Genomic DNA, 26,977 nt, shown 5'->3' with positions numbered 1-26,977 from the left:
AACTGTATTTTCCTTTTTTGAAGTGGAAATTTTCTTCAAATTTCAAGCAATTCAAAACCATCATGGCAAACAGTGCGCATCTGAAGTGTCTCAGCTGAAGGAAATAATCCATTATTTATTTATTGGCTTTAATATATCGTCCAAATTTTCGATTTGGGTTACCTGGGTTACTGTTTGCCTCTCTGGACTGCTTTCTGCCGTGAACACCTACCTCTTTCTGATCGTGAGTTGGGATGTCCCTGTTGGTTCAGTTTGCTCCTTGCCTGAATGTCCTGCTTGTCTGACATTAATTCTCACCTGAATTTCATGCTTGTCTCACATTGATTCTCGCCTCACGATTCAGATTTGATTGCCTTGTACTATAACCCCTGCCTACCTGACCATACTTTTCCGAACTAAGCTGGAGACGTGCGACTTGAAATGTCTTTGTTATTGTTTCAATAAATTGAAGTTAAACATTCTTCTGCTTTAGGCGCCTCCTTCTTCAGATAGTCATACCTCACACACTCACCAAACATGGACCCAGCGAAAGAATCTCCTATCCGATCAGCCATGGAACTTCATGGAGCCATAGAATTTGACATTTCAACCCAGATCTCAAGCCCCAATGTCAGCCGCCACTAATTCCACTCATGAACCTCGAGTCAACAATCCTCCTGCTTATGCTGGTGAGCATACCAACTGTCGCTCCTTTATCATTCAATGTGAGGTGGTTTTCTTACTTCAGCTACGGGCCTATGCAACGGAGAGTTCAAAAGTGGCATATATCATCTCGCTGCTGTCTGGCCGGGCTTGCGACTGGTGTGCTGCTGTATGGGAGTCCCAATCCCAGAGCTTTTGATTTCAAACTCTTAAAAGCCGAAATGATTTTTATGATTAAAAGGTTTTGATCTGTCTGTTTGGAAAGAAGGCTTCAAGGCTGTTGGCAGCTCTTCGACAAGGCAAGAGATCGGTGGTGGATTATGCTATTGAATTTAGAACTCGCGAAGCCACCAGTCAGTGGAATCATGAGGCGCTGGCGGCACGGTTCCTGGATGGGCTCATTGATGATATTAAAGATGATATTTATGCTCATGATCCCCCAGAACATCTGGATGATCTCATCGACATTGCCGTTCGTCTTGATTCCAGAATGGAGTTATATCATCGGGTTCTAGGGTTAGTTTTCCAGGCAAAGGGAAGAACTTTTCGGTTCTCCTTCTGCTTCCCAGGTACCTTAACCACTGGATGGTGTAGAGCCCATGCAGATTCGCAGAATGCATCTTTTTGCTAAGGAAAAACAACGACAATTGTCAATAAAGGGTCTTTATTGTGGTGGCCATGCTCATCTGGCTGCATCCTGTCAAGTAAAGGCAGCGCTCATCAGTAGTAAGGGGAATTCAGGCGAGCGGAACCTTTACATCCTCATTTCATGAATCTACTCTCCTGCCAGTGTGTGGTGTGACAATCTGAGGAAGGAGGACCCAAAAGCAGAAGAATGCTTTACTTCAATTTAATGAGACAATAATTAAAACAGCTCAAGATGTACGGCTCCAGACCAGATCAGAACAGCAGAGAAGAGAATGGTCACACAGGCAGGGATTAGAGTCCAGGGCAATCAAATCCAAATTGTGAGGTGAAAATCAATGCCAGACAAGCAGGATAGTCAGACAAGGAGCAAACTGAACCAACAGGGACATCCAAACTCACGATCAGAAACAGGCAGGTGTTCACAGCAGAAAGCAGTACAGAGAGGCAAACGGTAACCCCAGAAAATTCTAACTCCAGCACCAATAACAGTCCAAATGGTCAGCAGCGATAGAGCAGTCCGAGACCAGTGAATTCTGGAGAGGAACAGGGAACCGCAACACAAATGGGCAGAGAAAAAAATCTGTGAGATAAAAAGAAAAGAAAAAACAAATAAAATAACAAAACTAGACAAGAGAAAATGGGCAGATGAACAGCAAAAAGCACAGAGCACACTGGCAGAGAACAAAGGGAAAGGAAGAATAGGTATAGAGGAGAAATCAAGCAATAAGGGGAGACATTCACAAAACAGTCAGCACAGAAATGTGCTATGCAAACTGTTATAGTCAAATTGATGACATCAGGGACCAGCAAACTTCAGCACTTGTTAATAACATCATTATATTATTCTAACTGTTTTTCTTCTGGTGGTTAGGATAAATAGTATATATCCAACTTTCTCTTGAATATTTTACGTTGACTGGGTGCAGAACACCAGCATTATGTAAATGTGGGCAGTTGTGTAAAGTGCTGGAGAGTAATTGAAAGAAACAATGTCACTAACTTAACTACTTCAACAATAGCATAATAACACCATTCAAACAACAGGCACTCACTTAAACCTTTATTTTAAGATATTCACACAACACTTTTAAAACATTCACAACAGCACTCCATTAAACGCACTACACTTCAAGAGGGTGAGAATAAGCCAATCATAATTATTTACAACAATTATGCTGAAATGCTAAAGCAATAACAATATTAACCCTCTGAAGTCACTGTGTTTTAATGGTGAAATATTTATTTTAATAATTTTAAGTATGTAGTATTATAATATGAATGTTTATGTTCATAGTCTCCAGTGTCTTCTGTTGTCACACTTTGAAATTGCTTTGCTAAATAATGCTTTGATTGCAGATTTAAATTACATCAAGTCGTTCTATAAACAAAAAGATGATGATTTCTTGAAAATCTGCAACATACAGTATTTAGCTACTGTTTGTTAGCTAAAGTTAAAATGTTAGTTAAGATGGTTGTTGCGTAACCTGAGGAAATGAAGGAACTACAATATCAATGTATGCTTACGTTAAAAAAAAATAAAACCCTGTGTTAAAAAACAGCTTATAAAACGGTTAGTTCCAATCCTTGATTCTGATTGGTCAATAGCTGTGCTTTATTCACGATAAAGCACGGCTATGACCACTTCACCCAACGGTTCTATTTATCACTGCGTCCTTAGCAACACCCTTAGCAACCACACGTATCAACATAAACAGAAAAAAACGTAAGAATTAAAAAGGCTAAAATGTTTAAAGTAAATTTCGATTTACTAGGTGGCATGACGATGGATAAGTGGTTTGAGGAACAATTTGTAGAAACTTCTACAAATATGAACCGTCATGCTGAAGTGCTGAAATGTAACATTGATACATTCGAGATGACTCGTAATTCTAAAAATACCGTGCATCAAACCCAATGGGCAGTGAAATGCTTCGGTGATTGGTGTAGTGAAAAGGGTTGCAGCATTGATTTTAAACAAATCACCAAGACGGAACTCAACGCACTTCTCCGTGACTTCTACGTAACTGTCAGAAGCTCCAAAGGCGAAAAATATGAGATCAGTATCTATATAGTGTTACGTGCGGGTCTGAACAGATTCTTGAATGATCCACCTTTGAGTTTGTCCTGGTGTCTGATGAGAGACAGCGAATTCCCCTCTTTCAAAAATGTTTTCATTGGAGTCGTAAAGACAATGAGACGAGAGGTTCGTGATAAAACGGAGCATCACACACCAATTTCTACTAAAGATTTCAGCACCATAAAACTGTCAGATGCGCTTAATCCTAACACACCTGAAGGACTCGTAAACCAAGTCTGGTTTGACGTGCAGTTACACTTCAGACGTAGAGGAAAAGAGGGGAACCGAAAACTCATTCCAGACTCATTCCGCATTTTAACAAACGAAAATGGTCTAAAGTATGTCACAATGAGCTTCAATGAAGACACACAAATCCATAAGGACCCACATGACAGAAATAAGGAGAGCAGGCGTGGCTTCATGTTTCAACAAGCTGGGAACCCGCTTTGTCCCGTTGCCAGAAGTACGTTTCTCTTCTGCCATCTAACCCCCCTGCTTTTTACCTTCACCCCAAAAAGCAACACATCTCTAAATTTGTTTGGTACATAGATCAAGCAGCGGCACATAAATCATATTAGCTATTTATAATTTGTGTTAAATCTTGTTGTGTTAAAGTTTTTTCTCGTTTTTGACTGTTGCAGGTACACAAGAGAGCCTATGGGTGTGAACTACCACGCAACAATGTTGCAGAGAATTTGTAAAGCAGCAGGCACCTCCAAGGTTTACACTAATCAGAATCAGAAAGAGCTTTATTGCCAAGTGTGCTTGCACACACAAGGAATTTGTTTTGGTACTGAGGCTTCCAGTGGACATATACAAATACAAATACAACAAGAAACATAATACTACAAATTATAAGAATAAAAAATAGAAATATATAGAATAAAAGTATCACAGTTGGGTTTAGTCAGAATAGTCGACATTTTCAGATTTACACATTATGAACATATTTACAGTGTTTTGAATATTATAAATAAATAAATCTACATATAAGTATCACCTGAGTTGTAGGATATTGCACTAAACAGTGGGAGTATTGCACTTAAAGGCATATTCCTTGGGAGGTGTGTTAACTGTTCAGGAGGGAAATGACCTGTGGGAAGAAACTGTGCCCGTGCCTAGACGTTCTTGTGGCCAGTGATCTGAATCTCCGTCTTGACGGTAACAGTTCTAACAGGTGGTGTCCAGGGTGAGTGGAGTCTGTGATGATTTTACCTTCTCTCTTCCTCACTCTGGAAGAGTACAGGTCCTGGATGGTTGGCAGGGAGGCACCAATGATCCTCTCCGCAGTCCGGACTGTCCGTTGTAGTCTCCTGATGTCTGATTTGGTAGCTAAAGCAAACCAGACAGTGATGGATGTGCATAAGACAGACTCAATGATGGCTGAGTAGAACTGAATCAGCAGCTCCTGTGGCAGGTTGAACTTCCTCAGCTGGCGAAGGAAGTACAGTCTCTGCTGGGCCTTTTTCACAACGGAGTCAATGTGATTGTCCCACTTCAGGTCCTGAGAGATGATAGTGCCCAGGAACCTGAATGACTCCACTGCTTCCACAGTGCTGTTCATGATGGTGAGTGGGGGGAGAGCTGGGCTGTTCCTCCTGAAGACCATGATCATCTCCACTGTTTTGAGCGTGTTAAGCTCAAGGTTGTTATAACTGCACCAGACAGCCACATCACTGTTTTATCCAGAGCGGCTATATACTGAACAAAATTATAAACGCAACAAAACTGTAAAGCTGTAAATCTGCCTTGAAATAATCTATATTGTAAAAAGCGCTATAAAAATAAATGGGACTTGACTTGAATGCTAGGTGTAATGCTCTTGCTATTTGTGTTTAGGCTGTAATGTGTATATATATATATATATATATATATATATATATATTATAAATGATAAATAATCATGAACACAATGACAGGGCGAAATGGGCTGTTATGCATGGGGCACCAGGTAAAATCTTGCCTAGGGTAGCAAATTGGCCAGGGCCGGCCCTGCCTCTTTGGCATGACAAAGATGCTTGAGTTTCCCAGTAAACCATGGTTTATCATTAGTAAATGATAAGAATGTCCTGGTAGGAATGCAAATCACTGCCTTCGCAGCACCATGGTGCAGAGATTGTCCGATGCTGGTCTCGAATCGAGGGAAATTATGTCTGCGAGTGGACATAAGTGTGAAAGTTCACTACAGAGCTACTGGAGGCCAAACTTAAAACAAAGAAAACACTGGAGCGACATTCTTGCTGCAACAGAAAACACTGCTGACAGTGCTGAGCCTCAACTAAAGAGAACCGCGATAAATATCACAACAGTGGAGCCGATTGGAATGAGACAAATATTTAATGCGTGCACAATAAATGAAGATGTTCAAATAAATTTAAATAAACAACAATAAAAAAGTATCTCTTGTTAGGCAGCATTTTAGCAACTAAATTAATAACATTAATAAAATAGATTAAAGACCTAACTGTTATCTCTCAAAATAAGTGCCCTTGTGTTTTTATTTATAGGCTATGTAAATATTTAGTTTAGTGCAGAGAAAAAATAACGGAATAAACAATAAAATAAACGTTTTCTCATGCTGAGAGATAAGCTATGCCTATATTTGTGTGAGGAAATTTCACAAATATTGTGTTGTAAAAAATAAAAAGAATGAGTCAAAGTTTGAGAACGGTTTGTTGTTTTTACTTGAGCTTTCATGCATATTACATATTGGAATGTAATATGTACATTCTGCTTCGTGTCGTGCCTAACAACGCCCTTCAGCCATTACTTATTCACGATACAGCACAGCCTCTCGTACCTTATTGCTTACATATGAAATAGTTCACAAAAAATTATTATAAATATAACGTGTATTCACTGCTTCTATTTGTTATATAAACAATATGAGTATGGATAAGCATGTCTTGCAATGCAAATTGAATTGCAGACATATCCAAGAATATTTATTATTAGTAAGGCACATTGTTGTTAAATCACTTGTTAGTGCATGAATATCTCTTAATAATTTGAGCAGTAGTCCAACTTCACTATATTCTCAACTGTTTTTGAGCCATGCAAAGACAGGGGAATGATGCTTTCAAGGACCTATAGTGGTTTTACCTTTATGGAAATGTAATATTTGTACATATACTACATTTCAGGGTTAGTCCTTTGTCTTGTCTTTTACCTATATTAAAAGCAACTTTGAGCAATGGATATTTACATAAAAGTAACACAACTGAAGAAAACACAAAGTAATACACAATCATTCATAAGGAAAGTGGAAAGTCTACATAAAAGTGCTATAGCCATTTCAAAATCAGCCTTTTAGGGCAACATCAAAAACATTATTTTTAATGATCTTGAGACATGCTCAGTTGCATTTTCTCTGAGTGTGTTTTGTCAAATGTGACATTGCTGCTGTCACTGTGATCAAAGCAATCATCCACCGGAAATCTGCCGGTCAACAAATTTAACACGCTCACAGCTTTAGAAAGCAGGAAAGTGCTGCTGCAGATACCATAAGGACAAATATTCCAACAAATTACAATAAATGAGTACAGTAAAGACAAGATTTGGGGTCATCTATGTAGTGTATTGAATTGAATACACTCAAGAGTAAACTCAGGAATAAGCACTGTTTGGTCACTCTAGATTAATTCTGGGTTAGAATTTGGTTGGCCAGATAATTGTCTGAAGAGACACCCGTTGTCAAAGAGTTTGTGATTCAGTTTTTGCTCAGTAAAACAAAGTTGTCACGAGTCTTATTTGTGTTGTTTCAACAATAAACAAACACAAAAGATTGATACATTTGACATATTTACAGATAATTGGACTTTGTACTGTGAACGAATCGAGCAGTATTTAAAAGCTAATGACATTGAGGATGACAAGTGGGTGTAAGTGTTGTTGAGTGTGATAGGAGGTAAAGCTTATGCACTGCTGAGAAGCCTCACTGCTCCCACAAAGCCTGCCGATCTTAGTTTTGACAACATTTTGAAAGTATTGCAAGAGCATCTAGCGCCAAAACTGCTGCTCATTGCAGAACGATTCAGTTCCCTTTTGAACAGTCAGTCGTATTGCGTCTGCTATTGCGTCTGCTATGTACGCTTGATGGCTGGTCAGTTGAAACTGCACAAACCAATCGGTACACAGCCCGCCGATCCGAACGTAGAGCCCACCAGAAGGTGTGGGGCATCTACCTATAAAAGCAGCTCACCATATGATTCAGATTTAATCTCCTTCAGCGATTCAAAATACTCATAGAGCCTTCTTCGCCAAGAAAAACAGAGCCCAGCAGCAGAACAGCGAGTGTGCCAGCAAACTGCAGCAGATCCAACACGCTCTCCAGCCAGCTGATCAACGCCTAAAAGGCAAATCTAACAGACCAGCGACGTTGATACAAATGTCACGCCACGGATGTGGCACATGCAGAGGTGCTCTGCATCGGAGGACAGGCACATCGAGTGCGTCGCCTGCCTGGGCAAAGCCCATGCTGACGCCGTGCTCACAGAGACAAGCTGCTCTCATTGCGAGAGCATGCCTCTCTCATATCTCCGCTCTCGGATCGCGTTCTTTACACGGGCCTCGGGGAAAGAAAGGGCGGGGCCAGAAGGCTGAGCAACTGGATGTTAGTGAGCTCACGCCGGCTCAGACCCCGTGTGCCTCACTTTATCCACAGAGAGAGATGCCCCCTGTGCATTTCACCCATCCAGACCAGCGCCTCTCGTGTGAAACAGGCGGTCTCGTCTCGTTCGGTGGATCCGAAGAGGATCTTCGCGATGACTCCATGTCATTGGCGGCTTCAGACGCGCAGGATTGGGTGGGCTCAGTGGATGACGCAACCTCCTTGCCATCTAAAGAACACCGCGAAGCCAGTGCTGGAGTGGACGCCGAGCTCATCCGCGTCCTATCTAAGGCTGTCGAAGAGCTCGTCTTGACTGGGCTGCCCCTGAGGAGCCCACACGCAGCCGCCTGGACAAATGGTTCCTGCCAGAGCGCCAACAGGCCCCTCGTCAGCGATCTGCACCGTACTGTAAAGTACAATGATCAACAGAGTAAATTGGATCTGTACATAGTACGAACGGAGGGACCAGCACTTTGGGGACATGACTGGTTGAGAAGGTTGCAGTTGGATTGGAAATCCATAAAAAGTCTGCAAGTCACAGTTCCTGCGTTGTTGTGCTGGATTGGGCTGTAGCTGTGTTTCAATAGGGAATAGTAACTCTGAAGCATATCAAGGGAAAGATAACCCTGAATGAGAACGCTTTACCCAAGTTTCACAAGGTGCAGTCTGTTCCTTATAATATTCGCCAGAAAGTGGAAATGAATTGCTTGGAAGTTGAAGGAATACTTTCAAGGGTTGACTGGAGTCCCTGGGCAACTCCAGTTGTCCCTGTTGCTAAGAAGGTTGGAACTGTAAGTAGGGCTGGGTATTGAGTTTGATAAATTTTAGGCACCGACCGAATTGCCTCGATACCATTGAGTATCAAAAAATCTCTTGTCGTTCAGTACCAAATTAATCTCGTCAATGCAGTGAGCCAATAAGCATGCAGCATGATTGGCTGTGGCGAGGCATCAAGGAAAAACGTCTCAGGTTACGACTGTAACCTATGTTCCCTGAGAACAGGGAACGAGACAATACGTCAACGACGTTATGGGGAACGCCTCAGGCGTGACAGGTGTCTGAAATCACTATCAAATCACGTCAATCATATTGACCGGCGACAGCCCGTGAATCAATAGCGTGAATGATTAACGTGCGACCTGGAAATATAAAAGGGCGCCTTGCAAACATGACAAATCACCTTATCGTCTGAAGGGACTGTACGGTAGGCAAGCCCCGAGGCATGGCAGGGAGACGTATTGTCTCGTTCCCTGTTCTCAGGGAACATAGGTTACAGTCGTAACCTGAGACGTTCCCTTTCGAAGGGAACTCAACAATACGTCAACGACGTTATGGGGAACGATATACCAACGCCGCCATGCTAAGGGGAGTGCATGCCAAGTGGCAGTGACAACTGTCAGAACCAGCAACTTCAAATGAAACGCTAGAACCACTCACCCTGAGGTCACACAGGGCTGTCAGTGACAGCATTCCCTACGGTCATAGCCCAAGCTACAGCCTCACAGAAAAATCTTCATAAACATGGTTAAATGAAAGGTCTACCAGGGCCGACTCCGGGCCTGGAACCTCAGCTTCCAATTAGAAGGGGTCCCTTCTAGGGAATGTGGCTAGGGAACCCAAGGGAACCCCAGCCAGTCACTATTCAGGGGAACGTACTCACCCCGAAATGCCACCAGGACGGCCTGACCTGGCGCCAGTACATAGACACTTAGTCTGGCCAAATCCTGTCTGTCTGAAGACAGAGCCTCTGGACAAATGCCTTAAGTAAGGCATCCAACCCGAGGGACTGCGAAGCTGGCAGAGAACCACTCGGCCCGGATCTCAGAGACGGGATATCCCGGAGAGTATGACTCAGCATAGTGCTTTTCAACCCTTGCTAGCGAGGGGAGTTCTCTACTCGATCCATGGATCAACCCAGTGTCTGTGTTTCAAAACACTGAGGAGGCCTGTGAAGGCCTAAGGGCTGATCTAACTGGGAGGCCTCACGAGAGGCCTATGACCGTCTGACCAGACTCAGGAAGCCGCATGCTCATAGAGACCCTCGGTGAGGGGAGCACAAGGTCTGCCTGGTAGGCAAACCAGGCTGTAGGCAGAAAAGGTTCCGGGAGGGAACCAATAGCAGAGAATGAACACTTTAGCGAGCCAGGGCGCAAGCTCGCCTTCAGCAGCTGCCTATTAAGGCTAGCTGAAACTGATAGCAAGTGACCACTAGCTTCATAAACCCAGCACCACTAGGGAACGTTACAGGGAGGCCCGGAGAGGCCTACTACCTGATAGCCAACGTAAGTGGGAATTCACCTTCAGGGAGGCCCGTGAGGCCTACTACCTGATAACCACAGTATGTGGGGTGCTCACCTTCAGGGAGGCCCAGAGAGGCCTACTACCTGATAACCACAGTATGTGAGATGCTCACCTTCAGAGAGGCCAAGAGAGGCCTACTACCTGATAACCACAGTACGTGGGAACTCACCTTCAGGGAGGCCCGGTGAGGCCTGCTACCTTACAACCACAGTATGTGGGGAGCTCACCTTCAGGGAGGCCTGGTGAGGCCTACTACCTGGTAACCACTATCTGTGGGAACTCACCTTCAGGGAGGCCTGGTGAGGCCTACTACCTGACCGTTCTCATTCAAGGAGGCCTGGAGGAGCCTACTACCTGATAATCACAGCATGTGGGAACTCACCTTCAGGGAGGCCTGGTGAGGCCTACTACCTGACAGCCACAATATTTGGGAGCTCACATTCAGGGAGGCCCAGAGAGGCCTACTACCTGATAACCACAGTATGTGAGATGCTCACCTTCAGAGAGGCCAAGAGAGGCCTACTACCTGATAACCACAGTACGTGGGAACTCACCTTAAGGGAGGCCCGGTGAGGCCTGCTACCTTACAACCACAGTATGTGGGGAGCTCACCTTCAGGGAGGCCTGGTGAGGCCTACTACCTGGTAACCACTATCTGTGGGAACTCGCCTTCAGGGAGGCCTGGTGAGGCCTACTACCTGACCGTTCTCATTCAAGGAGGCCTGGAGGAGCCTACTACCTGATAATCACAGCATGTGGGAACTCACCTTCAGGGAGGCCTGGTGAGGCCTACTACCTGACAGCCACAATATTTGGGAGCTCACATTCAGGGAGGCCCAGAGAGGCCTACTACCTGATAGCCAACGTAAGTGGGAATTCGCCTTCAGGGTGGCCGGGTGAGGCCTACTAACTGATAACCATCTTAAGTGGGAATTCACCTTCAGGGAGGCCTGAGTGGCCTACTACCTGATAACCACTGGTAGCTTTGAGCCCTGAGTCAGGGTGATAGTATAAGGTGGCCTGCTAAGGCCAGTCAGCTGGGGACTCGCCTATCAGGGAGGCCTGGTCGGGCCTACTAGCTAATAGCAAGTCATATTCTGCCATAAAGTACACTGTTGGAAACCATACTACACAGCATAATTTACTAATGGGCTTCCAGTAGCGCTATAAGGTATGTCCCACAATGTTGGGACTCACCTCCGAGGAGGCCTGTTTAAGGCCTACTACCCATCCGTGAGTCAACTGCCCGAACCACCAAGGCCAACCACGTAAAGTGAGCTGGCCTACAGTGCCCTCTGGGGGGCTGTCCAATCAAGGAGGCCTGCTGAGGCCTACTACCTAATGGCGCAGCCTTCGTTGGCAGAAAAACTGTTTACACAGCGCCTACAGCATCCTGGTGCCTAATCACATTGCCCATGGCAGTGTACTCCGCAAGAAAGCTAGCACCCTTAAAACAAGGGGAGTACAACATACGCCACTCTGCCTCAACGGAGGCCCCAGTTAGTCAGGGGCCTACCATCTATGCATGGGCGTCAGCTCAGGGCAATGCTCTGGCTTCAGGGGAGCGTACTTCGACCAAAGAAGAAGTGAAGCTTACTTCATACTCGACCCGAGCCAAAGTGGTGCGAGGTGGGATAAAACAGAACTGGGAGTGAAGTGCTCAGACCTACCCTGTATCACAGGGGAATACTCACACCTCACCCTGAGGTTACCAGGGTGCGGGCCTGCCAGCGGCTCTAGGGGTGACAGAAATGTATCTGTGCCCAACCTAGGGGAGTGGGGCTTGAATGAAAGCCAACCACCTACAACCTAGCGCTCGAGCAGTAGCTCAGCGAGGTGAGTGAAGCCTAAACTGGCGGCCTAAATCCGTAGGCCAGTTCTGCATGGCAGGGTCGGGCAGGAAACCCAGTCTTCCTCGTGAAGCGAAAGACGGCCTAACCATGCTCAATAAAGACATATATACCACGGAGGCCTGTTTGAGGCCTACCATGTCCTTACAAACCATCCTCTGCACCACGCTGCATTACTCTAGTCACCCCAGAATGCAGAGAAGGGGGCGGGCCTTGGCCTAACGACTCCCACGGGAGGAGGCTGTTTATACAGGGATGCTAGAAACCAACATTCACAAAGTGAAGGGTCAGAGGAAGAAATGCGAAATTTTTTAGCAGAGCGCCTCTATTATCCCTGGCACAGCCTAGGCCAGCTACAGAGGTGGCCCTGGTGAGGGCCAGCCTGCAAGCATAGATCAATCTGAGGGCTCGGAGGAGCCACAGCCTTACTAAAGAATATAGTCTGTATTATTCCATACAAAGGGCTGCAGAATCGCTCAGCCTAATGAAACCCAAACAGAGCTCAAGGGGTGAAATACTCAGGAAGAAGTCAACGGACCCGTGGGCCGGACATAAGATCTATCTGAAGCTCTAGCGTCAGTCAACACTCTAAGTAAAAAATTCTAAGAGAGAGACCAACTACTCTACCCTGAGGTGGCTAACAGCCCGAAGGCTAACATAGTTATCGTTCTGGCCACCTAACGGGGAACTTCAGGGCCCTAATGATCCAGGAAACTTCTCTTACCTTATTACCTTGACATGACCCCATAGGTCATACAGGGAACGAGGTCTGTAGAGAGATACATCTCAGAATTTTAATTCACAAAAAATTACTCTTAAAAGACCAGTCAGCTCACCTGCGGCGTGCGGAGTGAAGACTCGCCAGATAGTTCTTTATGACCCTGGGGTCCACCACTTTACATGCCTGAAAGAGGCGTTTCTACTAGCCAAGCCTAGGCGGGCCATTGGAACATCGTTCTTATCATAGGCCCAGCCCCAGGCCTGATGTAATGAACGTCAGGGGAGTCAGAAGCGAGGAGAGGGCTGGATTTCTTTTTAATGAAGCCCTCCGGGGAGATTATCCATCAGCGACACTGTGTGCGCTTGTGCTGGATAACCTCCCTCAGATCCCTCTTCTTGCGGGAGTCACGCCTCTTCTGCGCCCTGTTCCTCCACGGAGGGGGCGCACGAGAGGCGACACTGGCTCTCTGGCCCTGTCTACGGTCCTCGGACCGTGAAGGGCCAGGCCCTCCCGCCTGCCTGGGTACGGAACCGGATCTCAGCGGTATGCAGGATCCTGCAGCAGGTCGGCCTGGTATGCCTGCAGCACCGCCATAGTGTGCAGGGAAGCACCAGCCTGAACCGCTGTCGTGTATGCTCTGCCATTCAAACGTGCTGTTGACTTTAGCGGTTTGGATGGCAGGGTTGGAGCTCTCAGTGTCGACGCCTGCCCAGACACGAGATAGTTCGCAAACGACTCGTCAAATGGGCGGCATCGACACATACCCATGCTCTGCGATCCCCTCAACATCAGCGAAATTAACCCGCTGATGTCGGTGAATACGGGCAGAGTATGGGCTCTTCCATGCCCTCTCGATCTCCGTGTGAAGATCAGGAAGGAATGGAAGGCTCACCTGAGCTGGTGGTGTATGGCAGGGGAGAAACCGATCGCCAAGCCTACCGCGAGCGGTCTCTCCTCTAGCGCGTCGCCATGGCAGCTACAGCCTGTTGGCGGCGCGCTCCACAACATCCACCAGGTCTGCATACACGGGGCAGGGTGGCTGAGAGGGTTCAGGATCTACCTGATTATAAACCTCCACAGCCATCTCCTGCACCTCCTGAAGAGCAGCAACTGCAGGAAACCATTGGTGCCTGCAGTTCGCCCTCGTCAGCCGTCGAATCATTTGAGAGGTTTACAGGACTCTCAAGATGATCGATGAGCTCTATCTGGAAGCCCATGATGCAAGTCGCCGCTCTGCCTTGGCACGAGCGGGACCACGCGGACCAGACGTTGAACCCCCTTCACTCGAGAAGAGGGCCAGACGAGGGCGGAGCGTTTTAAGAGAAAAACGCTCACAGTTCACACAGAGGATTCCCTCGAGAACCTCTCGTGCGCGCTCTTCTCCCAGGCAGGAAAAAACACACTCGTGTGCTGTACATTTCATTTTCTTACCGTTTCATTGAGTAGCGTTTTCAAACAGACAGTCCCTGAAGACGATGAGGTGATTTGTCATGTTTGCAAGGCGCCCTTTTATACTTCCAGGTCGCACGTTAATCATTCACTCTAATGATTCACGGGCTGTCGCCGGTCAATATGATTGACGTGATTTGATAGTGATTTCAGACACCTGTCACGCCTGAGGCGTTCCCCATAACGTCGTTGACGTATTGTTGAGTTCCCTTCGAAAGGGAACACTAGTTTACCCCTGTTACTTCCAGAGACGTGGCTCACACATGAGGCTGTAGTGTGTAAGCATCCTTACCCCCATAGATCGAAAAGATGTGGAAAAGATCAAAAGTGTGGCTACATTTCACTCGATGCCAACAGCGCGCAATGCAATATTTGCGACAAGATTGCTGCTAAGAATCTGAAGAAGCACTTGACAGTGCATTGAATAAACTTAACAGCAGAAAGTTTCTCCGTCTTCTACTGCAAGAAGAACTGGAGCATGTCACAAATGATCGAAACTCATAGACATGAGAAATAGGCACATAGAAAGCTTGTAATATCTACTTTTAAACTAACCAATTCAAATTGAAAACAAATACTCTGATTATGTAATCCAAATCCTCTCTATACTGTAGGTGCATGCGAGTGCACTTGTTCATTATACTGCGGAGATGACGAGTCAGCAACATCAACCGAAAACACTACTTTATTAAAAATGCTCTAAGCGATGTCACACCTTTTTTAGGCCAAAACATTTTTTGTCACATACAGCAAACATCTCCTCACTATACACTAGCTGCCTGTCCCCTGAACACACTGTAAAACACGGTCTCTGCAGACATCCCAGGCTCCACAAATGGCAACAAAAACAAACTGGGCTAACCCGCACCACAAAACATAACAAACTGTTCCAGCCAATAACCGAAAAGAAGGATTTGGGGGTGGGGTTTGGGGGGTTAGTGCGCGAATGAGGAGGAGGGGGGGGTCTAGCTAGCCTCCGTTTTGTTTGACAATACTTTAAACGTGAGAAGTGACGTCACCCGACATCGCTTAAAGCACCTTTAATAAACAATTACAACATCTCCTTGCTATTTTTCCCGACACATTCATAATCATTAGGCTACTTTTGCCAGTGCTTTGCGGCACGCTTTATGCGTGTCATTGAGTTTGTAAAAAAAAAAAAGTCAACAAACTGAAAAATTAAAACCAACGTTTTTTTAGGTAATAAATAATGTAATCTAGATACAACAGATTTCATAAAATTGATATAGAAAAAAGTATCGTTCAGGAACCGGTATCGAATTTAAGGCATCAATATCGAAAACATTTTAACAATACCCAGCCCTAACTGTAAGACATTGCAGGGATTTTAAAGTCTCCATCAACCATGAATTGCAGATAGAGCAATATCCACTACCGAGAATAGAGGATAATTTTGCTACACTTTCAGTCTTGGAGGAGCTTCACGTTGGACATCTTGAAGTGATAAAGATGAAGTCACTTGCTAGAAGCTTCGTATGGTGGCCTGATATAGATCAGCAGATCAAGTATCTCACCATGCATTGTTCTGGATGTCAGCATGTGCAAAATATGCCAAAGAATGGACCGCTACATCCTTAGGAGTGGCCTGCGTTACCATGGCAAAGGTTCTATGTTGAGTTTACGGGTCCTTTCATGGGCACTACATTTTTTTTTTATTTCGTTGTTGTTGATGCGTGTTTAAATTGGCCAGAAGTGTTCAATATGACCTCCACAACCGCTGCCCAAACTGTGACTGTTCTGAGAGAACTTTTCACAAGGACTGGTAAGTGACAATGGTCCCCAGTTTGTATCTGAGGAGTTCCAGATCTTCCTAAGGAACAATGGAATCAAGCATGTGAACTCAGCATCCTACAACCCAGCTACAAATGGCTTAGCTGAGAGAATTGTTGTTTGCATATTGAAATGCAACTCATGTAACCATAAATCAAACACCTACCGTGTTGTTCCTTGGTTGACCCTTGCGTTCAAAGCTGGATTTGTTGAAACCCAAATTGAGGAGAACCGTACATGACAGACAGATAAAACAGTCACAAGGACAGAGGTGTAAAGTCCAGGGGTCAGAAAGTAAAAGTCCTGCCATATGTTTATTCCACCCATGAACTCAGCCAGCTGATTTCACTAATCAGTTCTATCTCCTGGCTGGAAAACTGTGCTAATTAGCAAATCCAGGTGGAGCAAAGTACTGAGGAGGACTTTTACATCCTCCGAACCTGGACTTTACAACAGTGCACAAGGAGGAGGAAAAACGAGAGAGTTGAAGTTGGAGAGAGTGTGCATACTACAAATTACAGAGGAGATCACAAATGGACACCTGTAAAGGTCAAAAGAAAGAACAGGACCACTCTGATATTCAGTTGGGATTGCACCAGATACTCTCTGGAGATGACACATTGATCAATTGAGAAGATCAAAGGGAGGAAGTGTAGTTTTTTCAGTATTGAATAAACTCGGAGTAAACTCAGGACTGGCCAAAAGATTGGAAAAGATCAGTTTTCATACCACTACTAAAGAAAGGAGATGCAAGTAACTGTGCTTTGATGAGGCTTTTGACTGTGTTGAACATGACAAGTTATGGAAGGTAGCCTACTTCCAGAACTGGGAGTGTCAGCACATCTGACCCAGTTGATAAGATCGCTTTGTTCAGATCAAGAAGTAGTTGTTCCGAACACAGTATGGTGATAGAATGGTTCAATATTGAAAGAGGTGTGAGATAAGGCTGCTGGATTAACCGAAATGAAACCACATGTGATTATGCGTTATTTTATGCGCAGCTTGTCAGTGCAGCACAGCTCTGTGATCAGTAGTAAATGCTGCTGCATCTGATAGCCAAAGGGTATCATACTAACACTGTAGCTGAATAAACATAAGATTGAAACACTTTGGTTTGTTAAAGGAGCATTGCAGAAGTTCTGAAATTTCTAACCGTTACTGACACCAGTGGCCGTTAGAGAAACTGCAGCCAGTCTCATGCTCGTTCGCACGCTCGTTGGCCACACTAGATAAGGCTCTTTTTTTTTTTACTTACGGGGAGTTTCCGTGGGTGTCTGGATTGTGCTGGAGGCTGGTCGCTTCTTTCCGTCAGCAGAGTCCATTTGAAACACTACTGATGCCCTTCACCCGATCTCACCCCTAAACCTACCATAACTGTGACTTGACTAAATGGCTAATCATCAAACTCAGGAATAAGCACTGTTTGGCCACTCTAGATTAAATCTGGGTTAGAATTTGGTTGGCCAGTTAATTGTCTAAAGAGACACCCGTGTTCACAGAGTTTGTGGTTCGGTCATTACAAAGTAAAACAAATTGACTGAATTTTTCGGTACCATGTTTTCACTGTTATATGTGGGGGGAGCTCTTACGCATCTTCTGAAATAGTACAGAATCTCTGGATCAAAACACAGGTGAAGAGGAAGAAGAAGATATAATATTGCTTATGCAAATGTCAAATAACGTGATCATCAAATATTAAACAGCATATAAGTTCAAAACGGCCTAACGTTACCGAATTAAATGTCGACCCAGGAAGGTGTAAGGCCGTCTAACTCGATCCAATGGCGGTAATCGAATTAGCGGTGAAGGTCTTTGCGTGTTACTGTCTTTTTTCGCGGCAAAGTATTTTTGGTTAAATGCAATACATTTTATCTTATGTATTAACTCGCTTCATCTGACTCCATAAAATTAAAAGGTTTTTCAATGATATCTGTGCATCATTAAATAATATACATTAATGTTTGACTATTCCTTTTAACTCCAATGAAAATAAAGTCAAAGTCTGTTAGAATAATCAAATATAACAATTTATCATGTCAGGTAAATGTATTATTACAATTCCATAATCAATTGAAAGATAAACAATGCAAACCATCAAATGTTCTAGAACAAAGAGGAAAATCCTTTACCCGACACTGTATGGCTACGTGAGCTGAGAGTCGAGAGACCCTCAACCACACGGCCTAATCTGAATACAGAAAACAGCCCTGAGCTCTCGTTGCATTTTCCTTATATAGCCAGACCTTATTTGATATGTAAAACTTGAGTTTAGTGGAAATTTACTTTATTCCCCCACCATTACTGGGGGTAGAAGTTGACCATCTGCTAAGAATAGTGGAAATTAGCATTCATTAATTTTCACCTTTGGGAGTGCCTAGAGACCACATTCCTTTGTGTGGCAGATATTCCAAAACTCTTAAAAACTTATTACCTTTTGTTTTACTTCTTTGGGAATGAGACATTATGTTCCAGTCACCCTGAGACCTTTAAAATGATACTAAACAATCCTCAAAGATAATCACATTCACATTAAAATCATATATATTCTTGTGTGAGTTTTTAGTGTTACTGACTGAGAGAGAGAGAAAATGTAGATAAGATGCTCAGAGGAAGGGGGGTGTGGGGTGTGTGTGTGTGAGATGTTCAAATGTTAATGTGCAAGCAAGGTCCTTTGTCTTATAGACCTGTGGTGAGGTTGATTCCATCAACCAGTTCTTCCAGTCTTACAAAGGGTTAATGACTATGAAGCTTTGGGGGTGTTAATGGACTCAATCTACTCCATCTTTGATCATAGTTCTGAATCCCATCTAGACAAAGTCTTTGACAAAAATGCAATTTTCTCAGCTTTTTGTTTAAAATGTTACTTTTTATGAAACTTATGAAACCAACATTCAAGTGTTGATAAAAAGAATGCAGGAAGCTAGAACAAAATGTTTTAAAAGCACTGCCACACAACAGTACCAATATCTGAGAATATTTTGTACAACTGCTGAAAAGACTCTTTTTATCAGTTTATCAGAGCTGCTAGGGCAACCTGAAGGTCCGACGTATGGAAATAATCCGTCATATTGGTTGTTATTTTCCTGTACTGGCGCATGCCTGTGACGTAAAAGCGTACGCGACGGGAGCCACAGTGAGCAGATTTGCGTTTTTATCCATTAGACGGGAACGCGACGCAGGATCATTTTTAAGATTTCCACTCTGGAGGGTGGTTTCACTTTTTTGCGTTTTTAAGCCCCCAAAACGCGGTCGCCGTGTAAACGAAAGGCACATCTGATAAAACATTTTTACGTTTTCACCCGGGATCGGTCTCGTGTAAACAGGGCCTTGAAGTGCAAAAATAATACATAAAAAGCAAACTATAAGTATGATGTTATGTTCACTTAAAGAAAACTCACAAGTATACTTTGAGTATAAAACTACTTGTAGTTTACTGAGAGTAAAGTGTACTTTCATAATCTAAAAAGAATATGCCTCAGGTATTTGACAAGTAAGCTATCAGTATAAGTTCACTTTTAGTATAGTTGCAGTGGGCTAAAAACAAAAAAACTTGGTTGTAAACTAGTTGTGTAATCAAAGTTTACTAGTTACACTTAAAAGTATACTTTTATACACTAAAAAGTTGACCAATTTAATCCCAAAAGTAGTATTGAAACAGCACACTTACAAGTATACAAGTATACTTCTAGTAAATTGATATTAGAATACTTAATAATAGATGAATAGATAGATTAGATATTATATAGATTAGATATTAGAATAGATGAATAACGGATGGAAACAATATTGTAAGAGGGAGAGAAGGAAGTGTGTGTAAAAGAGGTGGTGAACAAGGAGGAAGAGGAGCAGGACGATAAAGAGAAAGGTGTGAAGAATGTTGTCAAGGCTGGATCTGGCTTCAGGGTTTTTCCCTTTGCCTGCAGAGATGACATTGTCTGTGACGTGGACAAAGTCCTCAGGCTGGACCCAACATGAAGACATGATGCAGAAGCAGAATAAAATCTCATTTCACTGACCTTGAATTTGCAGTTGAACAACTCTTCTGAGTGTACTGTAGAGTTTTTTATTGTAACCTTTTTTGGCTTTTGCAGTTGGGTCACTGTTTTTTCACAGTATGCAAATGCTGAATATACAGACATTTGATAGGCCTACTATGCAATATTCAGTACAATACTATACTTGCAGTTCAATACAGTATACAATGTAGGGTGCTGCCCCTTTAAGGACGTTGATTCTGTGGGCTCATGTGATCGCCTAGGAAGAGGCGCTGTAAGAAAAAAAAAACTGAACTGAACTGAACCGAACTGAGTGAGAAAGCAATGTTGATGTTCATATGCAGACTTTCTAATGTTCTATAACAACAACATATACAACCTAATCTAAACTATATATTCCCAGCGTGGTGAGTAACATTTGGTTGTTATAAGTATATTGATAAAATCGCTATGTAGATCGCTATTTGCGATTAGCGCCTAAACGCCTAATGTTATTAGTTTGCTATTATGTTTGGTTAGACATTTCCAGTTTAAATTGCGTAGGCTATTGAAATATTCATGCAATATGTGTTGCATGTATTTGTTAAACAAACAAAGTTTAATGTGTTTGTAATACAGCGACTGTTTTAGAAATCTGTATTGACAGTATTGTATCACGTACGTGATAATGTTTCATGCTAATATGTTGATATTTGATTGTAGGTGATATCTTTGATTTATAAGCGTATACTTTAATGTTTATTATCTAAAGCTGATATTATAATGTTTGGAGTAAACATTAATCTTAATGTGTACATTGTGAGTTCTGCACAAGAGGAATAAAAGACAAAAAACAAAATCCAAGTTAATGTTATCATTTTATGGGTAACATACAATTTATTCACCTTACTACTGTAAGTTGTCAGACTTTTTTACATAATTGCAAAATTTGTTTACTTTGTTACAATATACTTTTTTCTGTAACAGCATGATTTGGATTCTGTGTTTCTATGTAGTGTCTAACAAATTATCTGTAGTGTTTATAAAATTGACTCGCTATGTGTATGTTCTGAAAGCACTGTTTGTTTTTGTGCATAGATAAAATGGTTTTGAGGCAATTGTTTGATTTTGCCAGAACCCAGAAGAGTCAGAGGTTCTTTGAATGTGGTTTGAAAATTTGGTTTTGTGTTTAAGGTTGTGAGAAAGTGAGTGATGCTTTCAAGAAATGTGTTTTAGCTATTCAGAAAAACTGTAATGAGGCATTGTTTCACACCAGCTCTTGTTTAACCCTTGAGGGAGGTGTTTGAATTTCAGTTATTTCTGGGTCATTAATGTGTCACTGCTCCTGGAACTGGCACTCATGTTAACTGTCTCTGGATGTTTGTCAGTCTTGAGTTAGCAAGTTCTCTTACAAGAGGTTCTCTCGTATTGCGTAAGTTTAGCTTACGTTACGGGAAAGATGCATCTTCTCGAGATATTGAAGCCAAAAAATTATCCTTAATTTTGTATTCATTTTCTACACAGTGCAGCAGCTAGCACACCTAGAGCAGGCCATCTCGCGTGCCCATTGGCTGCCCTGCGGGCAACTGCTGCAGCCTACCAGTGAGCCCAGCATGACGTCACGCCCAATGAAGGGCGCGCGCCTTCATAGCGTCACAGCCCGCCAGAATGGGCGTGGCTTAGCGTATAAACATAGGGGCTGTAGGCTGACTTCCCTGATTTTTCGTCTCTTCAGCGAGCTCTTCGCATCGCTGGATCTGAGAGAAGCCACCGCCGCCGTCGAACAGCGAACAGCGAACAGCCAGCTTAGGACAGCGCTGAGGAAGCCGGCCGTCTTCGCCACCTTCAGCCATCCGTGCGGGCTACGCTATCCGGCGACGTATCCCTTTACCTTGCTAAAACCTATTCTAGAAGAGCAGCGAGTGTCTTTTTTAAGACACCTCGCACTTCCGGGGCTGCGAGCTCTGTGAAGCGCTTCCGCTGTCGACCCTGCGGGCTCGACTCGAAGCCTTCAACACCCCCCGCCCCTCCTCACCGACGCGCAGCTGCCGCTTACGAGCCTCTCTGCCGTCACATCTGAGGATGAGGCCGAGGGACACGTACGAGCACGCTGCTAGCTCTCTTTACGTTACAAGAGAGCTACCCGTGTCCCCGTTCGCGCGTCATGCAGAGCACCCCGGAGCTCTCTGCATGACCTGGACGGGCATCATCTGTGTAACATGTAGGTCCCGTGCCCACTACTCGTGCGCGCGCCCTCGTACAAACACTGTTCCAGTTCTGCTCGACCACCGAGCACGCGGCTAGCTCTCTTTACATTACAAGAGAGCTACCCCGCCCTCGCGTCCCCGTTCACGTCATGCAGAGCCCTCTCGAGCTCTCTGCATGACCCGGACGGGCTTGCGCACCGCCGTCGAAATGTCTTGCCCTGTCAGTCCCCTTAGATAAGGCTACTGCAGCTGTGTATTTGGCAGCCAACGAGCCGGTAATGCAACCCGCTCGCCTGCACACATATGCCGTTCTCGAAGCGACCCAGAGCAATCTCAAGTGAGTATGATGTCAGGTTAAGAATGTAAGTTACGTGCCCGCTCACGAGCGCTCACGCTTACTAACAGACACATCGCCTCCGAAAAGACGCGCGTGTCCCGCTGCGGCCGGACCGCCGTCAAAGTTTATTCCCTGTCAGTCCCCTTCAAACAGGCTACTGCAGTTGTTCAATTAGCAGCCAATGAGCCGGTTTGTTTACCCTCTCGCCTGCACACAAACGCCGTTTTCACGGCGACCCAGAACAATCTCAAAAAGAGTATAATGTCTGGTCCGGCTCATGCCGTCGGTGTTGTAAGTGTAGTGAAAGTGCCCACGCCCCAGTGTTCACCCCTACACATAAGCACTCCGAATCTCGCAGAGCACACTCTCATAAAGTGCAGAAAAGCCGCTCGAGTGTTGAATGTAAGAAATGTGTCCACAAGTCTGTGCCCACTATCTGCCCGCTCTGTTACACGATCAAGAAAGCAGGTTATGAATGTAAGTCTCGTGCCCGCCAGAGTGCGTTCACGCTTGCTAACACAAACCTCCCCCTGGGCTCCGCCCACTCGTTTAAGTGTTATCACAAAACGCAGGGCATTAATAAAACGCTCCCCATCCATTGTGATCGGGGCGTCAAATACACTTGTAAGTCTAGTGCCCGCGCACACGTGCTCACGCTTACAGGAAGCTTTCCGCCCGGACACTGCTCGCGCGTCAAAAAGTAAAAAAAAAAAAAAAAAAGGGTTGTTCCCCATCCCTTATGATTGGGACATCTCACATAAATCAGCCGGTCTCGGTTTTCAGCGGGCAGCTATTGCCCAGAACCGAGACCGCGCGCGCCGCGCTTTCGGCTCCGGGTCAGTTTCACAAAAGAAAGCAGGTTATGAATTTAAGTCTCGTGCCCGCCAGAGTGCGTTCACGCTTACTAACACTAACCTCCCCCCGGGCTCCGCCCGCGTGTTTAAGTTTTATCACAAAACGCAGGGCATTAATAAAACGCTCCCCATCCATTATGATCGGGGCATCAAATACACTTGTAAGTCTCGTGCTGGCACACACGCGCTCACGCTTACAGGAAGCTTTTCCGCCCGGAACGCTGCTCGCGCGTCAAAAGTGACAAAAGAATGTTCCCCATCCCTTATGATTGGGACATCTCATATAAATCAGCCGGTTTCGGCTTTTCAGCGAGCAGCCATTGCCCAGAACCGAGAGCGCGCGCGCCGCGCTTTCGGCTCCGGTTCAGTTTCAAAAGCCCGCAAATGGTGGCGATCTGAACCCGGAGGCCATTCGCCCCCTAGCAGCTCACATAGCTGCGTGGGAAACTATCCCAGGGATTTCAGAATGGGTGCTGAGCACAATAAAGCAGGGCTATACACTTCAATTCATTCGCCGTCCCCCGCGCTTTCAAGCCCGGACCGCGACGATAGTGAATGCGGAAGTAGCACACCTACTTCACGCAGAAATAGCTAAGCTGCTGTGCAAAGGGGCGATAGAAAAGGGGGCGCCTTCTCTGAGCGAGTCAGGCTTTTACAGCCGATATTTTTCTCGTACCCGAGAAGGACTGAGCCTTCAGAACTATCCTAGATCTGAGACATTTGAACAAAGTGCTTGCGAAAAGGCCGCTCAAAATGCGTGCGACCAGGAAAATCCTCGCGCACGTTCGCCCGAGGGACTGGTTTATTTCTCTAGCTCTGAAGGATGCCTATTTTCAGATTCAGATAATACCCCATCACAGGCAATTGTTGAGATTCACCTTCGACGGTCAGGTACATCAATACACCATCCTGCCGTTCGGCGTGTCCCTAGCACCCCGTACATTTACGAAGTGGATGGACGTGGCGCTGGCCCCCCTGAGAAGTCAGGGGCTGCGAATAATGAACTGTCTGTACGATTGGCTGATATTGGCACAGTCAGAGACAGAACTGCTGTCTCACAGAACAGTGCTTCTGAGTCACCTGGAAAGCTTGGGTCTCACGGTCAACTGGACCAAGAGCTCATTACTGCCCAGCCAGTCAATTTCCTTTTTAGGAATAGAACTGGACTCGGTGACCATGACGGCTTGTTTATCGACACAGCGGGTGCGCCGTGTTCGCCACCTAGCCGCATCTTTCCAGAAGGGCAGCTTTCTCCCTTTGAAAACATTTCAAAGGACTTTGGGCTGTATGGCATCAGCTGCAGCGGTGCTTCAGCTGGGCTTACTGCGCATGCGCCCGCTCCAACGCTGGTCGGCCAGAAAATCAGAGTGACTCAGACCTGCATAGCGACTCTGCAGCCCTGGTTAGTAGCCGACTGGTACCAGCAGGGAGTGATGATGGGACTCCATCTCTTATCGGAAAGTCATTTCGACAGACGCGTCCAACTCGGGTTGGGGCGTGCTGTTCGAGGGCAGACCGGTCTTCGGCCAGTGGTCAGGCTAAGAGAAGTGTTTTCACATAAACTGTCTGGAGATGATAGCGGTTGAGAACGCGCTGAAGCGCTTCCTCCTGTTCATACAGGACCAACATGTTCTTGTCCGTTCGGACAACGTGTCTGTAGTATCCTATGTAAACCGTAAGGGCGGTGTCAGATCCAGAAATCTCTGCAATCTGACGGAACACCTCCTTATTTGGTCTCAGATGCACCTGCGCTCGCTGAGGGCGGCGCATGTGCCTGGCCATTTGAACGACGGCACAGACAAACTATCCAGGGACAATGTTCCCCCAGGGGAATGGTCCCTGCACCCCCAAACGGGTGCCGGTGATCAAGAGAATCAGGGAAACGCGCCACTCGGTGCTCCTCATAGCCCCGCGTTGGGAGAATCAGATTGATTGACAGATCAAAGTATACGTGGCGGCCGTGGCAGCGTTCGCAGAATCGACGCACGGCCAGTCACTGGGAAGACATGAGTTGGTCATCCGCTTCCTTAGAGGAAATAGAAGGATGAACCCGCCGCGCCCCCCGTCGGTTCCTATGTGGGATCTTTCATTGGTCCTCGAGGCCCTGAAAGCCTTTCCATTTGAACCACTAGACTCCGTGGGGGTTGAAATATCTATCACTGAAAACCGTCTTTCTGACTGCACTGTCGTCAGTAAAACGTGTGGGGGATCTGCACGCGCTGTCTGTTAGCGTGTCGTGTCTTGAGTTCGGGCCGAATGACTCTAAAGTCATCTTCAGACCTAGACATGGCTATGTTCCTAAAGTGATGGGCACTCCATTCAGAGCGCAAGTTATTTCGCTGTCAGCTCTGCCAGCATCTGACAGCGAAAGTGATGTGAATCTCCTCTGCCCTGTCAGGGCGCTGAGATTTCACATTATGCGCTCCGCCTCCTTCAGGCGTTCAGAACAGCTTTTTTGTTTCGTTTGGTGGGCGCACCAAGGGTCTCGCCTCCTCGAAACAGAGCCTGTCCAGATGGAAAGTGGACACTATAGCGGCTGCTTACGCGTCAAAAAGTCTGCAATGCCCTCTGGGCATCAGGGCTCATTCCACGAGAGGCGTGGCCTCGTCGTGGGCATGGTCCAGTGGGATTTCTATCCATGACATATGTGTAGCGGCGGGCTGGAGCTCCCCGTCTAGCTTTGTCAGGTTTTATAACCTAGAAGTTCCTGCCTTGCAGGCTAAACTGTTGTCAGTGTCAAGGAGAGGTGTATTCTGCCCAGATCATCCTGCTCAGATCCCTCTCACGTGACTCAGCTCTCCTGGTTGAGCTGCACTAGTAGGGTATGTGCCATGTGCCTATACAGACCGGCGCGCCGCTCTGTATTCCCTATGTGTGCTTATGTACAAGTGATGGCCCGCGTGGCTGGCCACCTTATTTTTCCACTTATGGGGTTCCCCTGGAAGTTCGGGGTCTCATGGTGGATGCCTGGGCGCACGGCGTTGACAAAGTGTTCCCCGTAGTGTAAGCTAAACTTACGCAATACGAGAGAACCTCTTGTAAGAGAACGATACCTGGTTACTAACGTAACCTCGGTTCTCTCTAGAGAGGGAACGAGTATTGCGTAACCGGCCGTGCTCGCGCCACGAGCGACTTCGCTTCAGTCGACGAAAAACCAGGGAAGTCAGCCTACAGCCCCTATGTTTATACGCTAAGCCACGCCCATTCTGGCGGGCTGTGACGCTATGAAGACGCGGGCGCCCTTCATTGGGCGTGACGTCACGCCGGGCTCACTGGTAGGCTGCAGCAGTTGCCCGCAGGGCAGCCAATGAGCACGCGAGATGGCCTGCTCTAGGTCTGCTAGCTGCTGCACTGCGTTGACAATGAATACAAAATTAAGGATAATTTTTTGGCTTCAATATCTCGAGAAGATGAATCTTTCCCGTAGCGTAAGCTAAACTTACTAAGGGTGTCACGATTTCGATTTTAAATCGAAATCGATCGAAATTAATTCACAATCTCAAAAATCGAAATAAAA

The 26,977-nt window shown here is 45.5% G+C and overlaps 1 pseudogene; it reads left to right on the top strand.

Annotated features, from left to right (window-relative positions):
• Positions 1-516: 516 nt before the first annotated feature.
• Positions 517-26,977, top strand: part of LOC143749289 (uncharacterized) — a 32,386-nt pseudogene continuing 5,925 nt past the window's right edge.

The sequence above is a fragment of the Siphateles boraxobius genome, unplaced genomic scaffold (genome assembly GCF_051911475.1).
Source record: "Siphateles boraxobius isolate OS27281-9 unplaced genomic scaffold, OSU_SipBor_1 24, whole genome shotgun sequence".
Lineage (NCBI taxonomy): Eukaryota > Metazoa > Chordata > Actinopteri > Cypriniformes > Leuciscidae > Siphateles > Siphateles boraxobius.
This window is presented reverse-complemented; position numbering and strand designations above follow the sequence as displayed.